Raw genomic sequence first — 25084 nt, forward strand, 5'->3', positions numbered from 1 at the left:
GCTGTCAGTTTAGAAATTAATCAATGTTTTTGAACCCATGAGATAACTAAGCTTGCGCGGCAAAACCTACCCTGAAATCTGGGAAGACACAAATGTCTGCCAATAAGTTGCCAAATTCAAATAATCTAGTAAGAAGATCAACTAGACATTTTTAATGAACTGCTAAAACCTGAGTGTAATTGTGAAGTCCCTGGGGGCCGGGTGTGTAGGGGGTCACATTGTCTTGCAGGATATTATTCCTGTAGGAACTCAATCAGGCATTCATGAGGAAGACTGGGAAGAAGCCTAAGAAAACTTGCCCTGTGACAATGGCTGGAGCAGGGGATCTAGAAGCCATAGCAGTAATACTGCCAGACTCATCTGTATCATCTCAAAGGAACAAAAGCCTTACTGTGCAGGGAGAAGTGAACAAAACTGTAGACTGAAGACCCTGGGGAAAGGGTGAGAAGATGTGCTTGTCCTAGTATTGACTCTGGAGAAGGAGCAGGGATGTTTGTTAATGTCACATCCCCAAGACTGAGGTTCTCAATGCCTATCTAAAGCTGAGGCCTAATAAGGACATCAGAGAACACCTCCTCCCCTTACCCCGCTGACCTCCATCATCCTACCAAGTGTCAAATAAAATTAAGAGTGGAATACGGCTGGGATAACTGCAAGAGACTGATTCTCTATTGCATAAAGGTAAAACTTAAGCCAAATGGGGAGACCCAAAACCAACAAGGAAGTGATCTCTAACCCAGCCTTACTTCTGATTAGATTAACATGAACCCCTACACTACAGGCCTAACAGAAGGAAAAGTGTGCTCTTCTCTAAGAATAAACAAATTTTTGCCTTAGTCAGATCAGGCTACTAAAACAAAATACCATACTGGATGGCTTAAATAACAGACATTGATTTCTCACAGTTCTGGAGGCTGGAAGTCTGGGATCAGAGTGCCAGCATGGTTGGATTCTCATTGAGGGTCTTTCCAGCTTGTGGATGTGTCTCTTCTTCCTGTATCCTCACATGGTGGGGCAGGGGGAGTGGAGAGGAGAGAATCCTCACATGGTGGGGCAGGGGGAGTGGAGAGGAGAGAGAGAGGGAGAGAGAGAGATATGGTATTTTCTAAGGGCACTAATCTCATCATGAGTACTCTACCCTCATGTCTTCCTTTAAACCTAATTACCTCCCAAAGTTCCACCTCCTAATACTATCACATTGTGGGTTAGAGTTTCAAAATATGAATTTTGGGGGAGTACATAGCCCATAACAATATGTATATCAATATCTGTCACCTTGCATATGTCCAACTGTCAACAAAAGCTTTATGAAGCATACAATAAAGAAAAAAAGTAGTCTAACTTGATAAAGGAGTCAATAGAGTCAGACTAAGACATTACATAGATGTTCAAACAATCAGATGGGGAATTTAAAACAACTATAGTTACCATGCTAAAGTAATTTTTAAAAATTTATTTTTCTTTTAAAATATTTTATTAATTATATAACATAATAGGGGTAACATGAGTAAAAGCATAAACATACAAATTGCAAAGATATATTTTGGTGTCATAATTTTATATAATGCAATAAATAAGAATACTCTTTAATGTGGTAACTTGATTGATCATAAAATTTTCCTGGCTCATTTTTCTGCAAAATCACATCCACAGTTCATTTTCTGCAAAAGTCAAAAAGGTCATCAAAATTTATCCATGTTCCTGTAAAGGATACAATCTCATTCTTGTGTATGGCTACATAGTATTCCATGGTGTATATGTACCACATTTTCTTTATCTGGTCTATCATTGATGGTTATTTAAGTTGACTCCATGTCTTTGCTATTGTGAATAATGCTGCAATAAGCACACATACATGAATTTTTATGATAGAATAATTTATATTCCTTTGGGTATATAACCAGTAACAAGACTGCTGGCTTAAATAGTAGTTTGGTTTTTAGGTCTTTGAGAAATCACCACATGGTTTTCCACAGCAGTTGAACTAATTTACACTTACACCAACAGTGTATAAGTGTTCCTTTTTTTCTGCAACCTCACCAGCACCTGTTATTTTTTGACTTTTTCATAGTAGCCATTCTGACTGGTGTGAGATGTTATCTCATTGTGGTTTTGATTTGCATTTCTCTAATGATCAGTGATGTTGAACTTTCTTTTCATATGCTTGTTGGCTGCATGTATATCTTCTTTTGAAAAGTGTCACTTCTTGAAGAGGTCCTTCACATCCCTTGTAAATTGTATTTCTAGGTATCTTATTCTCTTTGTAGCAATTGTGAATGGGAGTTCACTCATGATTTGGCTCTCTGTCTATTATTGGTGTATAGGAATGCTAGTGATTTTTGCACACTGATTTTGTATCCTGAGACTTTGCTGAAGTTGCTTATCAGCTTAAGGAGATTTTGGGCTGAGATGATGGGGTTTTCTAAATATACAATCATGCCACCTGCAAACAGAGACCATTTGGCTTCCTCTCTTCCTATTTGAATACACTTTATTTCTTTCTCTTGCCTTGTTGCCCTGGCCAGAATTTCCAATACTATGTTGAATAGGAGTGGTGAGAGAAGGCATACTTGTCTTGTGCCAGTTTTCAAAGGGAATACTTCCAGCTTTTGCCCATTCAGTGTGATATTGGCTGTGGGTTTGTCATAAATAGCTGTTATTATTTTGAGATATGTTCCATTAATACCCAGTTTGTTGAGAGATTTAGCATGAAGGGATGTGGAATTTTATTGAAGGCCTTTTCCGCGTCTATTGAGACAGCCATGTGGTTTCTGTCTTTGGTTCTGTTCATGTGATGGATTATGTTTATTGATTTGCGTATGTTGAACCAGTCTTGCATCCCAGGGGTGAAGCCAACTTGATCATAGTGGATAAGCTTTTGATGTGCTGCTGGATTCAGTTTGCCAGTGTTTTATTGAGGATTTTCACATCAATGTTCATCAGGGATATTGGCCCGAAATATTCTTTTTTTTTTGTTGTGTCTCTGCCAGGTTTTGGTATCAGGATGATGCTGGTCTTATAAAATAAGTTAGGGAGGAGTCTCTCTTGTTCTACTGTTTGGAATAGTTTCAGAAGGAATGGTAGCAGCTCCTCTTTGTACCTCTGGTAGAATTCAGCTGTGAATCTGTCTGGTCCTGGGCTTTTTTTGGTTGGTAGGCTACTAATTACTGCCTCAATTTTAGAACTTGTTATTGGTCTATTCAGGGATTCGACTTCTTCCTGGTTTAGTCTTGGGAGAATGTATGTGTCCAGGAATTTATCCATTTCTTCTAGATTTTCTAGTTTATTTGCATAGAGGTGTTTATAGTATTCTCTGATGGTAGTTTGTATTTCTGTGGGATCAGTGGTGATATCCCCTTTATCATTTTTTATTGTGTCTATTTGATTCTTCTCTCTTTTCTTCCTCATTTGTCTGGCTAGTGGTCTATGTATTTTGTTAATCTTTTCAAAAAACCAGCTCCTGTCTTCATTTATGTTTTGAAGGTTTTTTCTTGTCTCTATCTCCTTCAGTTCTTCTCTGATCTTAGTTATTTCTTGTCTTTGGCTAGCTTATGAATTTATTTGCTTTTGCTTCTCTAGTTCTTCTGATTGTGATGTTAGGGTGTCAATTTTAGATCTTTCTCACTTTCTCCTGTGGGCATTTAGTGCTATAAATTTCCCTCTACACACTGCTTTAGCTGTGTCCCAGAGGTGCTGGCACATTATGTCTGTTCTCATTGGTTTCAAAGAACTTATTTATTTCTGCCTTAATTTTGTTATTTACTCAGTAGCTATTCAGCAGCAGGTTGTTCAGTTTCCATGTAGTTTTGCAGTTTTGAGTGAGTTTCTTAATCCTGAGTTCTAATTTGATTGCACTGTGGTCTGAGAGACTGATTTTTATGATTTCTGTTCTTTTGCATTTTCTGGGGAGTGTTTTACTTCCAATCATGTGGGCAATTTTAGAATAAGTGCGATGTGGTGCTGAGAAGAATGTATATTCTGTTAATTTGGGGTGGAGAGTTCTGTAGATGTCTATTAGGTCTGCTTGGTCCAGAGCTGAATTCAAGTCCTGAATATCCCTGTTAATTTTCTGTCTCGTTGATCTGTCTAATATTGACAGTGGGATGTTAAAGTCTCCATCTATTATTGCATGGGAGTCTAAATCTCTTTGTATGTCTCTAAGAACTTGCTTTATGAATCTGGGTGCTCCTGTATTGGGTGCATATATATTTAGGAGAGTTGGCACTTCTTGTTGCATTGATCCCTTTACCATTATGTAATGCCATTCTTTGTCTTTTTTGAACTTTGTTGGTTTAAAGTCTGTTTTATCAGAGACTAGGATTGCAACCCCTCCTTTTTTTCCCTTTTCATTTGCTTGGTAAATATTCCTCCATCCCTTTATTTTGAGCCTATATGTGTCTTTGCACACATGAGATGGGTTTCCTGAATACAGCACAACAATGGATCTTGACTCTTTGTCCAATTTGCCAGTCTGTGTCATTTAATTGCGGCATTTAGCCCCTGTACATTTAAGGTTAATATTGTAATGTGTGAATTTGATCCTGTTACTATGATGCTAGCTGGTTATTTTGCCTGTTAGTTGATGCAGTTTCTTCATAGTGTCAATGGTCTTTACAATTTGGTATGTTTTTGTGGTGGCTGGTACTGGTTTTTCCTTTCCATATTTAGTGCTTCCTTCAGGAGCTCTTGTAAGGCAGGCCTGGTGGTGACAAAATCTCTCAGCATTTGCTTGTCTATAAAAAATTTTATTTATCCTTTACTTATGAAGCTTAGTTTGGCTGGATATGAAATTCTGAGTTGAACATTTTTTTCTTTAAAAATGTTGAATATTGGCCCCCACTCTCTTCTGGCTTGTAGGGTTTCTGCCAAGAGATCCACTGTTAGTCAGATGGGCTTCCCTTTTGGGTAACCTGACCTTTCTCTCTGGCTGCTCTTAACATTTTTTTCCTTCATTTCAACCTTGATGAATCTGATGACTATGTGTCTTGGGGTTGCTCTTCTCAAGGAGTGTCTGTGTGGTGTGCTCTGTGTTTCCCGAATTTGAATGTTGGCCTGTCTTGCTAGACCACTGCTCAAGGAAATAAGAGAGGACACAAACAAATGGAAAAACTGTCCATTCTCACAGATAGGAAGAGTCAATATCGTGAAAATGGCCATACTGCCCAAAGGAATTTACAGATTCAATGCTATCCCTATCAAGCTACCATTGTCTCCCTTCACAGAATTAGAACAAAACTCCTTCAAGTCTCACATGGAACCAAAAAAGAGCCCATATAGTCAAGACAACCCTAACCAAAAAGAACAAAGCTGGAGGCATCTGGATACCTGACTTCAAACTGTATTACAAGGCTACAATAACCAAAACAGCATGGTGCTGGTACCAAAACAGATATATAGTCCAATGGAACAGAATAGAGGCCTCAGAAATAATGTCACACATCTACGACCATCTGCTCTTTGACAAACCTGACAAAAAGAAGAAATGGGGAAAGGATTCCCTATTTAATAACTGGTGTTGGGAAAACTGGCTAGCCATATGTAGAAAGCCAAAACTGGATCCCTTCCTTACACCTTACACAAAAATTAATTCAAGATGGAGAAAAGACTTAAATGTAAGACCTAAGACCATAAAAACCCTAGAAGAAAACCTAGGCAATACTATGCAGGACATAGGCATGGGCAAATACTTTATGATGAAAACACCAAAAGCAATGGCAACATAAGCCAAAGTTGGTAAATGGGATCTAATTAAACTAAAGAGCTTCTGCTCAGAAAAAGAAACTGTCATCAGAGTGAACACGCAACCTACAGAATGGGAGAAAATTTTTGCAATCTATGCATCTGACAAAGGGCTAATATCCAGAATTTACAAGGAAATTAAACAAATTTACAAGAAAAAACAAACAACCCCAACAAAAAATGGGTGAAGGATAAGAAGAGACACTTCTCAAAAGAAGACATTTATGCAGGCAACAAACATGAAGAAAAGCTCATCATCACTGGTCATTAGAGAAATGCAAGTAAAAACCACAATGCAATACCATCTCATGCCAGTTAGAATGGCAATCATTAAAAAGTCAGGAAACAACAGATGCTGGAGAGGATGTGGAGAAGTAGGGACATTTTTACACTGTTGATGGGACGGTAAATTAGTTCAACCATTGTGGAAGACAGTGTGGAGATTCCTCAAGGATCTAGAATGAGAAATACCATTTGACCCAGCAATCCCATTACTGGGTATATACCCAAAGGATTATAAATCATTCTACTATAAAGACACATGCACATGTATGTTTATTGCAGCACTGTTCACAATAACAAAGACTTGGAACAAACCCAAATGCCCATTAATGATAAACTGGATAAAGAAAATGTGGCACATATACATCATGGAATACTATGCAGCCATAAAAAAGGATAAGTTCATGTCCTTTGCAGGGACATGGATGAAGCTGGAAACCATCATTCTCAGCAAACTAAAACAGGAACAGAAACCAAACACCGCATGTTCTGCCTCATAAGTGGGAGTTGAACAATGAGAACACATGGACACAGGGAGGGGAACATCACACACTGGGGCCTGTTAGGGGGTGGTGGCTAGGGGAGAGATAGCATTAGGAGAAATATCTAATGTAGATGACGGGTTGATGGGTGCAGCATGTGCACCATGGCACATGTATACCTATGTAACAAACCTGCACGTTCTCCACATGTATCCCAGAACTTAAAGTATAATAATAACTAAAAAAAGGCAGGTTAAAAGTGTCACTTCACATCTTTTGCCCACTTTTTAATGTTTTTATTTTCTTGTAGATTTGTTTAAGTTGCTTATACTTGCTGGATATTAGACCTTTATCAGATGCATAGCTCACAAAAATTTTCTCTCATTTTGTAGGTTGTCTGTTGATTGATTTTTTTTTCTCTGCAGAGGCTTGTTAATATAATTAGATCCTGTTTGGTCAATTTTGATTTTGTTGCAATTGCTTTTGGTGTTTTCGTCATGAAATCTTTGCATTTTCCTATGTCTTGAATGGTATTATCCAGTTGTCTTCCAGGTTTTTTATAGTTTTGAGTTTTAAATTTAAGTCTTTGATTCATCTTGAGTTGATTTTTTTGTATATGGTGCAAGCAACGGGTCATTTCAATCTTCTGTGTATGTCTAGCCAGTTATCCAAGCACCGTTTATTGAATAGGGAGTCCTTTCCTTATTGCTTGTTTTTGTCATCTTTTTCAAAGATCAGATGGTTATAAGTATATGGCATTATTTCTGGGCTCTCTCTATTCTGTTCCTTTGGTCTATGTATCTGTTTTTGTACCAGTACCATGCTGGCAGTAAAGATTGAAGTTGGTTAACATGATGCCTGTAGCTTTAATTTATTTATCTATTTTTCCCTTAGGATTGCCTTAGCTCTTTCTTGGTTCCATATGAATTTTAAAATAGTTCTTTTTTCTAGTTATGTGAAAAATGTCGTTGGTAATTTGAAAGAAATAGCACTGAATATATGCATTGTTTTGGGCAGTATAGCCATTTTAGCGACATTTATTCTTCCTATCCATTAGCATGGAATATTCTTCCATTTGTGTGTGTCATCTCTGATTTCTTTGAGCAGCGTTTTGTAGTTCTCATAGTAGAGATTTTTCACCTCCCTGGTTAGCTTTATTTTTAGGTATCTTATTCTTTTTTTGTTTTTAATTTTGTGGGTACATAGTAGTTGTATATATTTATGAAATACATGAAACGTTTTGATACAGGCATGCAATGTGAGATAAGCACATCATGGAGAATGGGGTATCCATCTCCTCGAGGATTTATCTTTTGAGTTACATACAATTCAATTACATTCTTTAAGTTATTTTAAAATATACGATTAAGTTATTATTGACTATAGTCACCCTATTGTCCTATCAATAATAGGCCTTATTCATACTTTCTATTTTGTTTGCACATATTAACCACCCCCATATCTCCCCCAGCTCCCCTTAATATAATTATCTCAAGTTCCTTCCATGTTGTTGCAAATGATTGGATCTCATTTTTTTGTGGCTGAATATCTACCATATTTTCTTTATCCATTCATCTGTTGATGGACACTTAGGTTGCTTCCAAATCTTAGCTATTGTAAACAATGCTGCTACAAACATAGCAGTGCTGATATCTCTTTGATACACTAATTTTTTTTCTTCTGATTATATACCCAGCAGTGGGATTGCAGGATCATATGGTAACTCAGTTTTTAGATTTTTGAGGAACCTACAAACTGTTTTCCATGCGGGTTGTACTAATTTACATTCCCATCAAAAGTGTACAAAGGTTCCCTTTTCTCCACATCCTCACCAGTATTTGTACTGCCTGGCTTTTGAAGATAAGCCATTTTAACTGGGGTGAGCTGATATCTCACTGTAGTTTTGATTTTCATTTCTCTGTTGATCAATGATGTTGAGTACCTTTTCATATGCCTGTTTGCCATTAGTGTGCCTTCTTTTGAGAAATGTCTATTCAAACCTTTTGCCCATTTTTTGATTGGATTATTAGATTTTGTCCTATAGAGTTATATATTGTGGTTATTCATCCCTTGTCAGAGGGGTAGTTTTCTCCTATTCTGTGGGTTGTCTCTTTGCTTCATTGATGTATCTTTTGCTGTGTGAAATTTTAACTTAATGTGACCCCATTTTTCCATTTTTGCTTTGGTTGCTTGTGCTTGTGGGGTATTGGTCAAGAAATATTTGCCTAGACCAATGTTCTAAAGATTTCCCCAATGTTTTCTTGTAGTAGCTTCATTGGTTTAGGTCTTAAATTTAAATATTTAATCCATCATGATTTCTTTTTTTTTAAAAAAATATTTCAATAGTTTTTGAGGTACACTTGGTTTTTGATTACATGGATAAGTTCTTTAGTGGTGATTTCTGAGATTTTGGTTCACCTGTCACCCAAGCAATGTACACTGTACCCAGTATGTAGTCTTTTATCCCTCATCCCTGCCATCCTTCCTCCCAAGGCCCCAAAGTCTATTATTTTATTCTTACGTCTTTGCATCCTCATAGCTTAGCTCCCACTTAAAAGTGAAAACATACGATTTTTAGTTTTCCGTTCTTGAGGTACTTCACTTAGAATAATGTCCTCCAGCTCATGATTTTATATATATATAAAATATATAAATATATATTATATATAGTATATAAAATATATAAATATATATTATATATAGTATATAAAATATATAAATATATATTATATATAGTATATAAAATATATAAATATATATTATATATAGTATATAAAATATATAAATATATATTATATATAGTATATAAAATATATAAATATATATTATATATAGTATATAAAACATATAAATATATATTATATATAGTATATAAAATATATAAATATATATTATATATAGTATATAAAATATATAAATATATATTATATATAGTATATAAAATATATAAATATATATTATATATAGTATATAAAATATATAAATATATATTATATATAGTATATAAAATGTATAAATATATATTATATAGTATATAAAATACATAAATATATATTATATAGTATATAAAATACATAAATATATATTATATATGGTATATAAAATACATAAATATATATTATATATGGTATATAAAATACATAAATATATTATATATGGTATATAAAATACATAAATATATTATATATGGTATATAAAATACATAAATATATTATATATGGTATATAAAATACATAAATATATTATATATGGTATATAAAATACATAAATATATTATATATGGTATATAAAATACATAAATATATTATATATGGTATATAAAATACATAAATATATTATATATGGTATATAAAATACATAAATATATTATATATGGTATATAAAATACATAAATATATTATATATGGTATATAAAATACATAAATATATTATATATGGTATATAAAATACATAAATATATTATATATGGTATATAAAATACATAAATATATTATATATGGTATATAAAATATATAAATATATTATATATGGTATATAAAATATATAAATATATTATATATGGTATATAAAATATATAAATATATATTATATATGGTATATAAAATATATAAATATATATTATATATGGTATATAAAATATATAAATATATATTATATATGGTGTATATAATATATAAATATATATTATATATGGTGTATATAATATATAAATATATATTATATATGGTGTATATAATATATATTAATCTCAGTAGAGAAAAGAGAAAATTAAATATATATTATATAAAATAATATATAATATATAATATATATTATTATATATTTATTTTTATTATATATACTATATAATATATAATAAATATATATAAAATAAAATATATATAAAATAAAAATAAATATAAATATAAAAAATATAATATATATTATATATACTATATATACTATATATAACATGATATATATTATATATACTATATATACTATATATAACATGATATATATTATATATACTATATATACTATATATAACATGATATATATTATATATACTATATAATATATATCATATATCATATATACTATATAATATATATCATATATTATATATACTATATAATATATATCATATATTATATATACTATATAGTATATATCATATATTATATATACTATATAGTATATATCATATATTATATATACTATATAGTATATATCATATATTATATATAATATATAAAATAAATATAAATATATATAATATATAATATATAATATATTTAATGTTCTCTTTTCTCTACTGAGATAATATATATTATATATACTATATATAATATATATTTATATATTTATATATTATATATCACCATATATATGTATATGTATGTATATATGTATATATGTATATGTATATATATGTGTGTGTGTGTGTGTGTATATATATATATATATATATGGTGAGAGATAGGGTTCTAGTTTCATTATTCTGCACATGAATGTCCCAGTTTTTCCAGCACCATTTATTGAAGAGACTATCTTGTATGTTCTTGGCACTTTCATTGAAAATGAGTTTCTTGTAGGTGTGTGTATTTGTTTCTGGGTTCTCTATTCTGTTCCATTGGTTCCATCTGTCTGTTTTTATGCGAGTACCATGCTGTTTAGGTTACTATAGTTACTATAGTTCTGTAGTATAATTTGAAATCAGGTAATGTGATTCCTCCAGTTTTGTCCCTTTTGCTGAGGATAGCTTTGGTTATTATGAGTCTTTTGGGGTTCCATATAAATTTTAGTGTTTTGTTTTGTTTCTGTGAAAAATATCATTGATGTTTTGATAGAGATTCATAGAATCCCTATCAAATTGTTTTGGATTGCTTTGGGTAGTATGGATGTTTTAACAATATTGATTCTTCCAATCCATGATTGTGAAGTATTTTTCCATTTTTGGGTGTCCCCTTCCATTTCTTTCGTGAGTGTTTTATAGTTTTCATTATGGAGATCTTTCACTTCTTTGGTTAATTCCTAGGTATTTAATTTTATGTGTGTTATTCTAATGGGATTACTTTTTTGTTTCTTTGTCACATTGTTCATGGTTGTTTTATACAAATGCTACTGATTTTTGTATGTTGATTTTGTATCTTGCAACTTTACTAAATTTATCAGTTCTAGCACTTTTCTTGTGGAGTCTTTAGGTTTTTCTAAATATAAGATCATATCATCCGCAAACAAGGATAATTTGACTTCTTCCTTTATAATTTGGATCCCCTTTATATCGTTCTCTTTTCTGATTGCTCTATCTAGGACTTCCAGTACTATGCTGAATAACAGTGGTGATAGTGGGCATCCTTGTCATTGTCCAGATCTTAGGGGAAAGGCCTTCAATTTTCCCTCATTCAGTATGATACTAGCTGTGGTTCTGTTGTATATGGCTTTTATTATGTTGAGGTATGTTCTTTCTATACCCCATTTTTTTATGATTTGTATCATGAAGGGATTTTGAATTTTTCAGCATCAATTGAAATGGTCACATGGTTTTTTATCCTTCATTCTCTTGATACGATGTATCACGTTGGTTGATTTGCATATGTTGAATTATCCTTGCATCCCAGCAATAAGTCCCACTTGGTCATGGTGAGTGATCTTTCCAATGTATGTTGAATTTGGTTTGCTAGTATTTGGTCTAGGATTTTTGCATCAGTAGTCATCAGAGATATTGGCCTGCAATTTTTTTTTTTTGATGTGTCTTTGTCTGGGTTTGGTATCAGAGTAATACTGGCCTCATAGAAGAAGTTTGCAAGTATTCCCTTCTCCTCTATTTTTTGGAATAGTTTGAGCAGAATTGATACTAGTTCTTCTTTAAATGTTTCATAGAATTTAGCAGTGAAGCCATTAGGTTCCAGGCTTTTCTTTACTGGGAGACTTTTTTATTATGGCTTCAATCTCATTACTTGGTATTGGTCTCTTCAGATTTTGGATTTCTCCTGGTTCTATCTTGGTAGGCTGTATGTACCTAGGAATTTGTTCATTTCTTCTAGATTTTCCAATTTATTGTATATAGTTACTCATAGTAGCCACTAATTATCCTTTGAATTTCTAAAGTATCAGTTGTAATGTCTCCTTTTTCATTTTTTATTTTATTTATTTGGATATTCTCTTATTTTTCTTAGTCTGGCTAAAGGTTTGTCAATTTTGTTTAACTTTTCAAAAAGCCAACTTTTTGTTTCATTATCTTCTGTATTGTTTTTTACATTCGATTTCATTTGTTTATGTTCTGATCTTTATTATGTATTTTCTTCTACTAGTTTTGTGTTTGGTTTGCTTTTATTTTTCTAGTTCTTTAAGGAGCATTGTAACATTTTTTATTTGAAGTTTTTTTTTGCCTTTTCTTGATGTAGGCACCTATAGCTATAAATTTTCCTCTGAGTACTGCTTTTGCTGTATCCCATAGATTTTGGTATGTTGTGTTTCTTTTATCATTTGTTTCAGTAATTTTTTCAATTTCTTTTTAACTTTTTCATTGAACCACTGGTCATTCAGAAACATATTGTTTAATTTCCATTAAAGTTTGTATAGTTTCCAAAGTTCCTCTTGTTATTAATTTCTAGTTTATTCAGTTGTGGTCAGAAAAGATGCTTGATATTATTTCATTTTTTTGAAAGCTTTAAGATTTGTTTTGTCACCTAACATATGGTGTATTCTTAAGAATAATCCCTGTGCTGATAAAGAGAAAGTATATTCTGAAGCCCTTGGATGAAATGATCTGTAAATATTGATTAGATCCATTTGGTCTTTAGTGCAGATTAAGTCTGATGTTTATTTGTTGATTTTCTGTCTGGAAGGTCTTTCCAGTGATGAAAGTAGGGTGCTGAAGTCTCAGCTATTATTGTATTGGGGCCTGTCTCTCTCTTTAGCTCTCATAATATTTCCTCTATTTATCTGGGTGCTCCATTGTTGGTTGCATATATATTTATCATTGTTATATCCTCTTGCTGAATTGATATCTTTGTCATTATATAGTGACCTTCTTTGTTTTTTCTTATAGTTTTTTTTTCTTGAAATTTATTTTGTATGATATAAATATAATGACTCCTTCTCTTTTTTGGTTTTCATTGTCATGGAATACCTTTTTCCATCCCTTTATTTTCAGTCTATGAGTGTTCTAATTAAACTATGTTTCTTCTAGGCAACAGAAAAGCAGGTCAATAGATGTTTTTAATCCATTCAGCCAGTCTATGTCTGTTGATTACACAGTTTAGTCTATGTCAATGTTACATTTACAGTCAATGTTATTATTGATAAGTAAAAACTTACTGGTGACATTTTGCTATTTGTTTTCTGGTTGTATTGTGGCCCTCTCTTCTGTGTGACTCTCTTTCCTATTTTCCTCTAGTAATGGTGACTTTCTCTAGTGACATGGTTTAGGTACTTTCTTTTTAATTTTTGTATATCCATTGTATGTTTTTGGTTTTAGGTTTCCATGAAACTTGCAAATACTATCTTATAACCCATTATTTTAATCTGATAACAACTTAACACAATTTGCTTAAACAAACAAGCAAAAAGAAAACTAATAAAAACTCTATGCCTTAACTTCATTCCTCCACTTTTTAACTTTTTTTGTTTCTATTTGTATCTTATTGTATTGAATACTGTATTAGTCAGTTCTCATGCTGCTGATAAAGACATAACTGAGACTTGGTAATTTATAAAGAAAAACAGGTTTAATGGATTCACAGTTCCATGTGGCTGGGGAGGCCTCACAATCATGGCAGAAGGTGAAAGGCACATCTTACGGCAGCAGACAAGAGTGGGAATGAGAGCCAAGCAAAAGGGACTCCCTTCTTTTAAAATCATCAGATCTTATGAGACTTATTTACTACCACAAGAACAGTATGGAGAAAACAGCCACCAAGATTCAGTTATCTTTCACTAGGTCCCTCCTACAACACGTGGTGATTATGGGAGCTACAATTCAAGATGAGATTTAGGTGGGGACACAGCCAAATCATATCAAGTATGTCCTGAAAGGTGGTTGTCGTTATTATTTTTGATTGGTTCATTGTTTGGTCTTTCTACTTAGGATAGGAGTAGTTTAAACACCATAGTTACAGTGTTAAAATATTGTGTTTTTCTGTGTACTTACTATTACCGGTGAGTTCTGTAGCTTCACATGATTAGTTATTGCTCATTAATATTCTTTTCTTTTTGATTGAAGTACTTCCTTTAGCATTTCTTGTAAGACAGGTGTGGTATTGATGAAATCCCTCAGCTTTTGTTTATCTGGGAAAGTCTGTTTGTGTTTTTTATGTTTGAAGAATATTTTAACTAGATACACTGTTCTAGGGTAAAAGTAATTTTCCTTCAGCCCTTTAAATATGTCATACCACTCTCTCCTGGCCTATAAGGTTGAAACGTCTGCTGCCAGATGCATTGGAGTTCCATTTTATGTTATTTGTTTCTTTTCTCTTGTTGAGAAAAGGATCCTGTCTTTATCTTTAGCTGTTAGGAGTTTGATTATTAAATGTCGGAGGTAGTCTCCTTTCAGTTAAATCTGCTTGGTGTTCTGTAACCTTCTTGTACTTGGATATTAATATTGTTTTCTAGGTTTGGTTTGCTCCCTGTTACTATCCCTTTGATTAAACTTTTTACCCCTATCTTTTTCTCTACCTTCTCTTTAAGGCCAATAACTCTTACATTTGCCCTTTTGAGGCTGTTTTCTAGATCCTGTAGACATCCTTCATTTTTAAAAATAATTTTGTCTCCTCTGACTGTGTATTTTCAAATAATCTGTCTTCGAGCTCACTAATTCTTTCTTCTGCTTCATCAGTTCTGCTATTAAAGGACTTTGAGGCATTCTTCAGTATGCCAGTTGCATTTTTAAGTTCCAGAATTTCTGCTCGATTCTTTTTAATTATTTCAATCTCTTTGAGAAATTTATCTGATAGAATTCTCAATTCCTTCTCTGTGTTATCTTGGATTTATTTGTTTCCTCAATACAGCTATTCTGAATTCCCTCTCTGTAAGCTCACATGTCTCTTTTTCTCCTGGATTGGTCCCTGGTGGCTTACTTAGCTCATTTGTTGAGGTCATGTTTTCCTGGATGGTATTGGTGCTGGTAGATGTTTTTCAGTGTCTGGGCATCAAAGGGTTAGGTATTTATTGTAGTCTTTACTGTCTGGGCTTATTTGTAGCTGTCCCTCTTAGGAAGGCTTTTCCAGATATTTGAAAAGACTTGGGTTTTCTGATCTAAGCTGTTTCTGCTTTAGGGACACTACAAGCCCAGTAATACTGGTTTTTGCAGACTCATAGAGGTACTGCCTTGATGGTTTTGGACAAGATATGAGAGAATTCTCTGGATTACCAGATACAGACTCTTGTTCTCTTCCCTTACTTTCCCCAAAACATACAGAGTCTCTCTTTTCTAAGACACCTAAAGCTGGGGATGGTGTGACACAAGCACCCCTGTGGCCACCACCACTATGACTGTGCTGGGCCAAACCTGAAGCCAGCACAGTGCTGGGTCTTACCCAAAGCATGCTATAATCACTCCCTGGCTACTGCCTATGTTTGCTCAAAGCCTGGGGCTCTACAATCAACAGGTGGTAAAGCCATCCAGGCCTGTGTCCTTCCCTTCAAGGTGACAAGGTCCCCTAAACCCGAGGTGGGTCTAGAAGTGCTATCCAGGTGTCAGAGACTAGAATCAGAAACCTTAGAAGCCTACCTTGTGTTCTATTGGATTGTGGCTGAGCTGGCACTCAAACCTTCCTCTTTCCAAAAGCAGAGGAGCCACACCCCATAGCCATTGCTATACCAGGTCATGAGGAGTACTGCGAGGCTACCGACAATGTTCCCTCAAGTTCTCTTAAGTCATCTTGTGATGGATACTGCTGGCCTGGGACTCACCCTTCAGAACAGTGGGCTCTCTTCTGGCTCAGGACAGGTTCAGAAATGCTATCCAAGAGTCAAGTCCTGGAATTGGGGACCCTACGGACCCACTTGGTGCTCTACTCACTGTGGCCATACTGGTACCTAGGGTGTAAGACAAAGTCCTTTTTATTTTTCCTGCTGTTTTTCTCAAGCAGATGAAGTTTTCCCCTATAGCCACCACCGCTGGTTATGTACTGAGTCTCTCCTGAAGCCAGCAAGTCTCAGAGGCTCAACCAAGGCCCTCAATGTACTACCTGGGTGTTGCTACTGGTTATTCAGGGCCCAAAGGCTCTTTAGTTAGCAGGTGATGAATGCTGCCGAGACTGTTCTTTCCTTCAAAGAAGCAGCTTTCCTTCTGGCCCAGAGTATGTTTAGAAGTGTTGTCTGGAAGCTAGGACTTGCATGGAACAGTGGCATCACAACTCTGACTGGTGCCATGTCCTGCTGTGACTGAGTTGGTACCTTAAATGTAAGACAAAGTCTGCCCCACTTTTTCATCTCCTTTCCTCAATTGGAAAGAAGGGGTCTTTTTGGGAGCCACGAGCTGTGCAGCTTCGGGTTAAGGGAGGGGTGATGCTAGCACTCCCTTGGCTGCCCCAGCTGTTGTCTCAGTATGTCACATGTCCCCACCATCACCCAGCCCCCTGTCTCTGGGCCTTATTCAGCACTAGGACTCACCTATGAGTTGTGGTCCTTACCACCTAGACTGCCTTTCAAGTTTACTTGGATTAGCCCTCTGTGGTGAGGTTTGCAGGCACTCAAGTTCTCACCTCTGGGATCAGGGAATCCCCTCTGGCTAGGGCTGGTTTAAATGCTGCCTCCATGGGCAGGCATCAGTTGTTTGGTCCGATTTTCCTTTCTGCTGTAACAGGACAATACTGTGTCCAATACCTTAGAATTCCTGTGTTCTACCTCCATTAGTGCCAGACATGCTGCACACCAGGCTACCACTGCTAGAGGTAGAAGAGGGATGGTGTCCATGATTCAGGACTGTTTATTATTATTATTATTTTTTAATCTCTTCTGTGCCTCTTTCAGAGATATGTAGTGAAAACCAGGTGCTATGAGTGTTTACCTGATCTTTGGTTCCTATAAAGGTCTTTGTTTGTTTGTTTTGTTTTTGTTTTTTTTCCTTTGTAGTTAGTTGTTAACTCGGTGTCCTTGTGCGGGTGGTAGGGGGGATCCTTAGTGGAACTTTCTATTCTGCCATCTTGTTTCAACCTTCCTCCCCTAGGTGTTTTATTCTTTTTGTGGCAATCGTGCATGGAAATGTGTTCCTGATTTGGCTCTCAGCTTGATGGTCGTTGGTGTGTAGAAATGCTAGTGATTGTCCTTTGCCCACTTTTTGATGGGGTTGTTTGTTTTTTTCTTGTAAATTTGTTGGAGTTCATTGTAGATTCTGGATATTAGCCCTTTGTCAGATGAGTAGGTTGCGAAAATTTTCTCCCACTTTGTAGGTTGCCTGTTCACTCTGATGGTAGTTTCCTTTGCTGTGCAGAAGCTCTTTAGTTTAATTAGATCCCATTTGTCAATTTTGGCTTTTGTTGCCATTGCTTTTGGTGTTTTAGACATGAAGTCCTTGCCCATGCCTATGTCCTGAATGGTAATGCCTAGGTTTTCTTCTAGGGTTTTTATGGTTTTAGGTCTAACATTTAAGTCTTTAATCCAACTTGAATTGATTTTTGTATAAGGTGTAAGGAAGGGATCCAGTTTCAGCTTTCTACATATGGCTAGCCAGTTTTCCCAGCACCATTTATTAAATAGGGAATCCTTTCCCCATTTCTTGCTTTTGTCAGGTTTGTCAAAGATCAGATAGTTGTAGATATGTGGCATTATTTCTGACGGCTCTGTTCTGTTCCATTGATCTATATCTCTGTTTTGGTAGCAGTACCATGCTGTTTTGGTTACTGTAGCCTTGTAGTATAGTTTGAAGTCAGGTAGTGTGATGCCTCCAGCTTTGTTCTTTTGGCTTAGGATTGACTTGGCGATGTGGGCTCTTTTTTGGTTCCATATGAACTTTAAAGTAGTTTTTTCCAATTCTGTGAAGAAAGTAATTGGTAGCTTGATAGGGATGGCATTGAATCTATAAATTACCTTGGGAAGGATGGCCATTTTCACGATATTGATTCTTCCTACCCATGAGCATGGAATGTTCTTCCATTTGTTTGTATCCTCTTTTATTTCCTTGAGCAGTGGTTTGTAGTTCTCCTTGAAGAGGTCCTTCACATCCCTTGTAAGTTGGATTCCTAGGTATTTTATTCTCTTTGAAGCAATTGTGAATGGGAGTTCACTCATGATTTGGCTCTCTGTTTGTCTGTTATTGATGTATAAGAATGCTTGTGATTTTTGTACATTGATTTTGTATCCTGAGACTTTGCTGAACAGACACTTCTCAAAAGAAGACATTTATGCAGCCAAAAAACACATGAAAAAATGCTCACCATCACTGGCCATCAGAGAAATGCAAATCAAAACCACAATGAGATACCATCTCACACCAGTTAGAATGGCAATCATTAAAAAGTCAGGAAACAACAGGTGCTGGAGAGGATGTGGAGAAATAGGAACACTTTTACACTATTGGTGGGACTGTAAACTAGTTCAATCCTTGTGGAAGTCAGTGTGGCGATTCCTCAGGGATCTAGAACTAGAAATTCCATTCGACCCAGCCATCCCATTACTGGGTGTATACCCAAAGGAGTATAAATCATGCTGCTATAAAGACACATGCACACGTATGTTTATTGCGGCATTATTCGCAATAGCAAAGACTTGGAACCAACCCAAATGTCCAACAATGATAGACTGAATTAAGAAAATGTGGCACATATACACCATGGAATACTATGCAGCCATAAAAAATGATGAGTTCATGTCCTTTGTAGGGAGGTGGATGAAATTGGAAATCATCATTCTCAGTAAACTATCGCAAGAACAAAAAACCAAACACTGCATATTCTCACTCATAGGTGGGAATTGAACAATGAGAACACATGGACACAGGAAGGGGAACATCACACTTCGGGGACTGTTGTGGGGTGGAGGGAGGGGGGAGGGATAGCATTGGGAGATATACCTAATGCTAGATGATGAGTTAGGGGGTGCAGCACACCAGCATGGCACATGTATACATATGTAACTTACCTGCACATTGCGCACATGTACCATAAAAAAAAAAAAAAAGAAATGCTAGTGATTTTTGTATGTTGATTTTGTATCCTGAGACTTTTGTGAAGTTGTTTATCAGCTTAAGGAAGTTTTAGGCCTAGACCATGGGGTCTTCTAGATATAGCCCTGTTCTAATATAGATGCTCCTGCACCAAACCCTTTGGGTTCCACATCTTCTGTCATGCTACCTCTACCACTTCCCTAAGCATCTCTCCCTGACAACTCAAGTGTCTGTGGTGGCCAAGGGCCCTCCTTCTGCTAGGATTCCATGGGAAGAGCACGTTCCTTCTTGCCAATTTAACTCACCCATTTCCTCAGAATCAAGGGCCAGTCTCTGTGCATGGAAGTTCTGTGCAGGGTTCCCAGCTTCCTCCTCTTTCAGCCCAGCTTCTGTGGCTTCCCTCCATTTGTCAGAGGCATTTGAACCACAGTGACTCCATCTTGAATAAGGGCTGGGTAAAATAAGACTGTGCCCTACTGGGCTGTATTCCCATGAGGTCAGGCATTCTTTTTTATTCTTTTTTTTTTTTTTTTTTTTAGACAGAGTCTCACTCTTGTCACCCAGGCTGGAGTGCATTGGCACAATCTCTGCTCACTGCAACCTCTGCCTCCCGGGTTCAAGCAATTCTCCCGCCTCAGCCTCCTGAGTAGCTGGGATTACAGGCAACTGCCACCACACCTGGCTAATTTTTGTGCTTTTAGTAGAGACGGGGTTTCACTATGTTGGCCAGGCTGGTCTTGAACTCTTGACCTCAGGTGATCCACCTGCCTCGGCCTCCCAAAGTGCTGGGAGTACAGCCATGAGCCACTGTGCCCTGCCTGAGGTCAGGCATTCTAAGTCTCAGGATGAGCTAGGAAGTTGACACAAGGTATAGGTCACAAAGACCTTGCTGATAAAAGGATGCAGTAAACAAGCTGGCTGAAATCCACCAAAACCAGGCTGGGCACGGTGGCTCACGCCTGTAATCCCAGCACTTTTGGGAGGCTGAGGTGGGTGGATCACGAGGTCAGGAGATCGAGACCATCCTGGCTAACATGGTGAAACCCCGTCTCTACTAAAAATACAAAAAATTAGCTGCGTGCAGTGGCGGGCGCCTGTAGTCCCAGCTACCCAGCTACTCAGGAGGCTGAGCCGGGAGAATGGTGTGAACCTGGGAGGCAAAGCTTGCCGTGAGCCGAGATCGTGCCACGGCACTCTAGCCTGGGCGACAGAGCAAAATTCTGTCTCAAAAAAAAAAAAAAACCCACCAAAACCAAGACGTCTATGAAAGTGACCTCTGGTCTTCTGCATTGCTTATTATATGCTAATTGTAATGCATTAGCATGCTAAAAGACATTCCAACTGGCACCATGACAGTTTACAAATGCCATGGCAATGTCAGGAAGTTATCCTATATGGTCTAAAAAGGGGAGGAGCCCTCAGTTCCTGGAATTGACTACCCCTTGCCTGGAAAATTCATGAATTATACATCCCTTGTTTAGAATACAATCGAAAAATAATTTTAAGTATTCTTAGTTGAGCAGCCCACACTGTTGCTGTGCCTATGGAGTAGCCATTCTTTTATTCCTTGACTTTCTTAAAAACTCACCTTCACTTTACTCTATGGATTCACCTCAAATTCTTTCTTGCATGAGATCAAAGAACTCTCTTGGGGTCCACATTATGACCCTTTCTGATCACACCTCCATTCTCAGTTTCTTCCCTCTGAAGATCTCTTAGGAGTACACCAGTCATCCCAGTTCCTTGATGGCAGAAGTTCCACCTGGCTGCATCTAGTTGGCCATCTTCTGCAGGTTTTAGGTGGCAAACTTAATCCATTTACATTCAAGGTTATTATTGATAAGTGATGGACTTCTGTCATTTTGTTTATGTTTTCTGGTTGTTTTGTTTATCGTTTGTTCTTTTCTTTCTGTTTATCATTGTGCTTTGGTGTGTGTGTGTGTATGTGTGTTTGTAGTGGTAACATTTGAGTACTTTCTCTTCCTCATTTTTGTGCACAACCCTACTGTACACACTCATTTTTATGTTTGCTCTACCAGGGAGTTTTATACTTTCATGTATTTTCACAATGGTAGATATTATCCTTTTACTTCAAGGTTTAGGACTTCCCTAAGGATTTCTTGTATGGCTTTTTTCAGTGGTGATGAATTCTCTGAATTTTTGCTCATCTGGAAAAGACTTTATTTCTCCTTCATCTATGGAGGTTGACTTTGCTGAGTGTAGTATTCTTGACTGACATTTTCTTTTTCTTTCAGCACTTTGAATATGTCATCCCATTCTCTCCTGGCTTGTAAAATTTCTGTTGAGAAATCTGCTATTATCTGATGGAGACTCCTTCTCTTACTCATTTTAGAATTCTATCTTTGTATTTGACTTTTGACAATTTGACTCTAAGGTGCTTTGGAGAAGACCCTTTGGGATCTCGGAGCTTCTTCTATTTGGATAGCTAAACCTCTTGGCGTATTTGGGAAGTTTTCAGCTATTATTTCATTACATAGCTTTTTTATGCCTTTGGCCTTATCTCTATCTGAAATACCAAAAATTTGAATATTTGGTCTCTTTATGGTGTCCTTTATGTTACATAGGCTTTGTTCATTTTTATTTATTTATTTTTGTCTAACTGTGTTATTTCAAAAGACCCATCTTCAAGTTTTGTAACTTGATCTAGTCTAATGCTTGATCTAGTCTATTGTTAATCTAGTCTAATGTTAATTCTTTTGCTTGATCTAATCTAATTTTGAAACTCTCAATTATATTTTTATTTCATTAAGAAATTCTTCAGTTCTAGGATTTATGTTTGGTTATTTTTTATGATGTTTATCTCTGGTGAATTTTTCATTCATATCCTAAATTGTTTTTCTGATTTTGATATGGTTTGGCTGTGTCCCCACCCAAATCTCAACTTGAGTTGTATCTCCCAGGATTCCCATGTTTTCTTGGAGGGGCGCAGTGGGAGGTAATGGAATCATGGCGGCTAGTCTTTCCTGTGTTATTTTTGTGATAGTGAATAAGTCTCATGAGATCTGATAGGTTTATCTGGGGTTTCCACTTCCACTTCTTTCTCATTTTCTCTTGCTGCTGCCATGTATGAAGTGTCTTTCGCCTCCCACCATGATTCTGAGGCCACCCCAGCCAAATGGAACCAAAGTTCAATTAAAATTCTTTTTCTTCTCAGTCTCACGTATGTTTTTATCAGCAGTGTGAAGTGTGAATACAGACTAATACAGATTTCTTCATATTATTTCTCTGTGTCCTCTTATAGCTCACTGAGCTTCCTTAATGTCATTATTTTGATTTCTTTTCCAAGATTTAAACATTTCTATTTTTTATCAAATCTGTTGTTGGTGTTCATTTGGAGGTGTCATTTTTTTTTTCTTTTTCACGTTTTTTTGTGTCCTTACATTGATATCTACACATCTGGTGTATGTATTACTTCTTTCAATTACTTGTATTGGCTTTTGTAGGGTAAGACTTTTTTTCTAAAGATGTTTTCCATGGTACTGGTTGGATAGAGTACTTTAGCTTTCATTCTGAGTGTGTACAGTAGTGTTGTCTCCATATAATTTTTTTTCTTGGCTATAAATAGCATCAGTGGTGTCAGCAATTTCCTCAGTGACTTAGGCTATAGTTGTTCATAGAGGCCATGGTCAGACTTTGCTGGTGTTGGAGACACCAGTTGGGCCAATTTTCAGGTCCCATGTGGGCGAGCATGCCTATCCTTGGACCCCTGGGTGGTCTATTTGGGTATTGGTTTAGCATGTCTAGGCAATCAATTCTTGGGCCTACAGACAGCTTGGTCAGGTGTCAGTAGTGGCAGCACTGGGCTGGATGGGCAGACAGGTTGTATGGCTTAGGTGATGGCAGTAGTATAACCAGTCAACCCTCAGGCTCACAGGTGGCATGTGCTGGTGTTAGCAGTTGCTGCATTGGGCCGAGTGGGCCAGTCCCCAGGTCCCCAGGTGGCACATGTTGGAGGTGTCAGTGCTGATGGTGACAGGCATGGCTGGCACATCCTAAGGCCTGTGGGAGGAGTGCACAGATGTCGATGATGATGAATGGGGTAACATGACTCCCTGACTTGTGGAAAGCATGTTTGGGTGATAGCGGCAGGTTTTCTGGTCCTGTTGTTAGGGCTCTTGGGGTGCATACATGTGCCTGGGGTGACCAATGGGTGGGGTGATCCCTTGGCCCCTGGTTGGTGTCCTTGGACACTGGAATGGAAGTTGGCAGGTGGGGTGGGCTGGTCTTCAAGTTCCCCTGATAAAACACACAGGTGCAAGCTATGATGCGCAGGGCAGGGTTATCCCTAGGCTTCCAGCTGTTTGTGTTTGGGGGCCAGCAGCAGCTGACATTCTGAGCCCTTCTGAGGCTCCTTTATGGTGTATATGTGCTCCCAGGGTGATTGATGGGAAAGGGCAATCCTCGGGCCCCCAGGTGACTTTCTTGGTGACTGAGCAAGGGCAGTGCAAGGCCGTGAGAGCTTGTCCTTTTGCCACCTGATGGCATATATAAGCATATACTGTGGTGGGCAGGGTGGGGCAACCCTCAGGCTCCCAGGTTATTGTATTTGGGTGGTAGTAGCAGCTTCATTGATGGTCAGGGGGAGCCTGTCCTCAGGGTGTATGCAAGTGCTTGTTGCCTCTGGTGCAGGGAAGGTGGGGCTGCTGTCAGTGGCAGTGGCCCCAGGCAGGTGGCTATCAGGCTTTGGGAGAACTTGCTTCAGCTCCTTTTGTTGTGGTGGCAGCCTTCTTGTGCTGTATACTTGTTCCCTAGGGTGTATAATAATATGTGCACTAGAGTGCTAGGTACCCTACCACATTGCTGGGACCTTGCCACACTGCTGCAGCCTTCCAGTAGGATATGGGGGAATGTCAGTGGGGTTCCAGGGATGTGGATACGTAGGGAATGTTGGACCCCAGGGCAACATGCAATCTGGTAGGGGTTGGGCTCTCAGAATGGTGCTGCTGTGTAACAGCTGCTTGGGTCTTGGGGTAGGGAGTGTGGGACCCAGCATGAGCTCCCTCTTTGGAGCAGTGCTGTCTGAGACTCCAGGCAGCTCCGTGTATTAGTCTCAGGACCTGCAAAGGCCTAGGGGCTCTTTTTGGGTAGGACTTCAGGAGTCCCCATGGTGGGAATGTGAACCACTGGAAATCTCTCATTTACCATTTCCCTGTACTGGAGAAACTTTCTGGGCTCCCAGATGATAGTAGCCAGGCTGGTTGCCTCACTTCCTTCTCCCTCTGTGCATGAGGCATTTTCTGTCACTTCTCTGCTGAACTCTAGTGTTCTTTCTTAGAGGCTCTACTAAAAGTTTCATTATCCATTCACTATTTTTATTCTTCTTTGTGGAGGTGGCAAGTGCTAGGTGCCTCTAGTCAATCATCTTGAAGCCCCCTGTTATGTTAAAGTCTTTAGTTGAAAAAGTAGACAACATGCATGATCAGGCAGATACTTTGAGCAAAGTCATAGGAACTGCAAAAAAAAATCATTG

At 36.9% G+C, this 25084-nt stretch overlaps 1 long non-coding RNA gene across 2 annotated transcripts in view; it reads left to right on the plus strand.

The window, feature by feature from the left end:
• LOC112134655 (uncharacterized) overlaps nt 1–25084 on the plus strand; it is a 111822-nt gene that overhangs the window by 24536 nt on the left and 62202 nt on the right. The gene's annotated exons all lie outside the window — the stretch shown is intronic.

Source organism: Pongo abelii, chromosome 7 (assembly GCF_028885655.2).
Source record: "Pongo abelii isolate AG06213 chromosome 7, NHGRI_mPonAbe1-v2.0_pri, whole genome shotgun sequence".
NCBI classification, from domain to species: Eukaryota; Metazoa; Chordata; class Mammalia; order Primates; family Hominidae; genus Pongo; species Pongo abelii.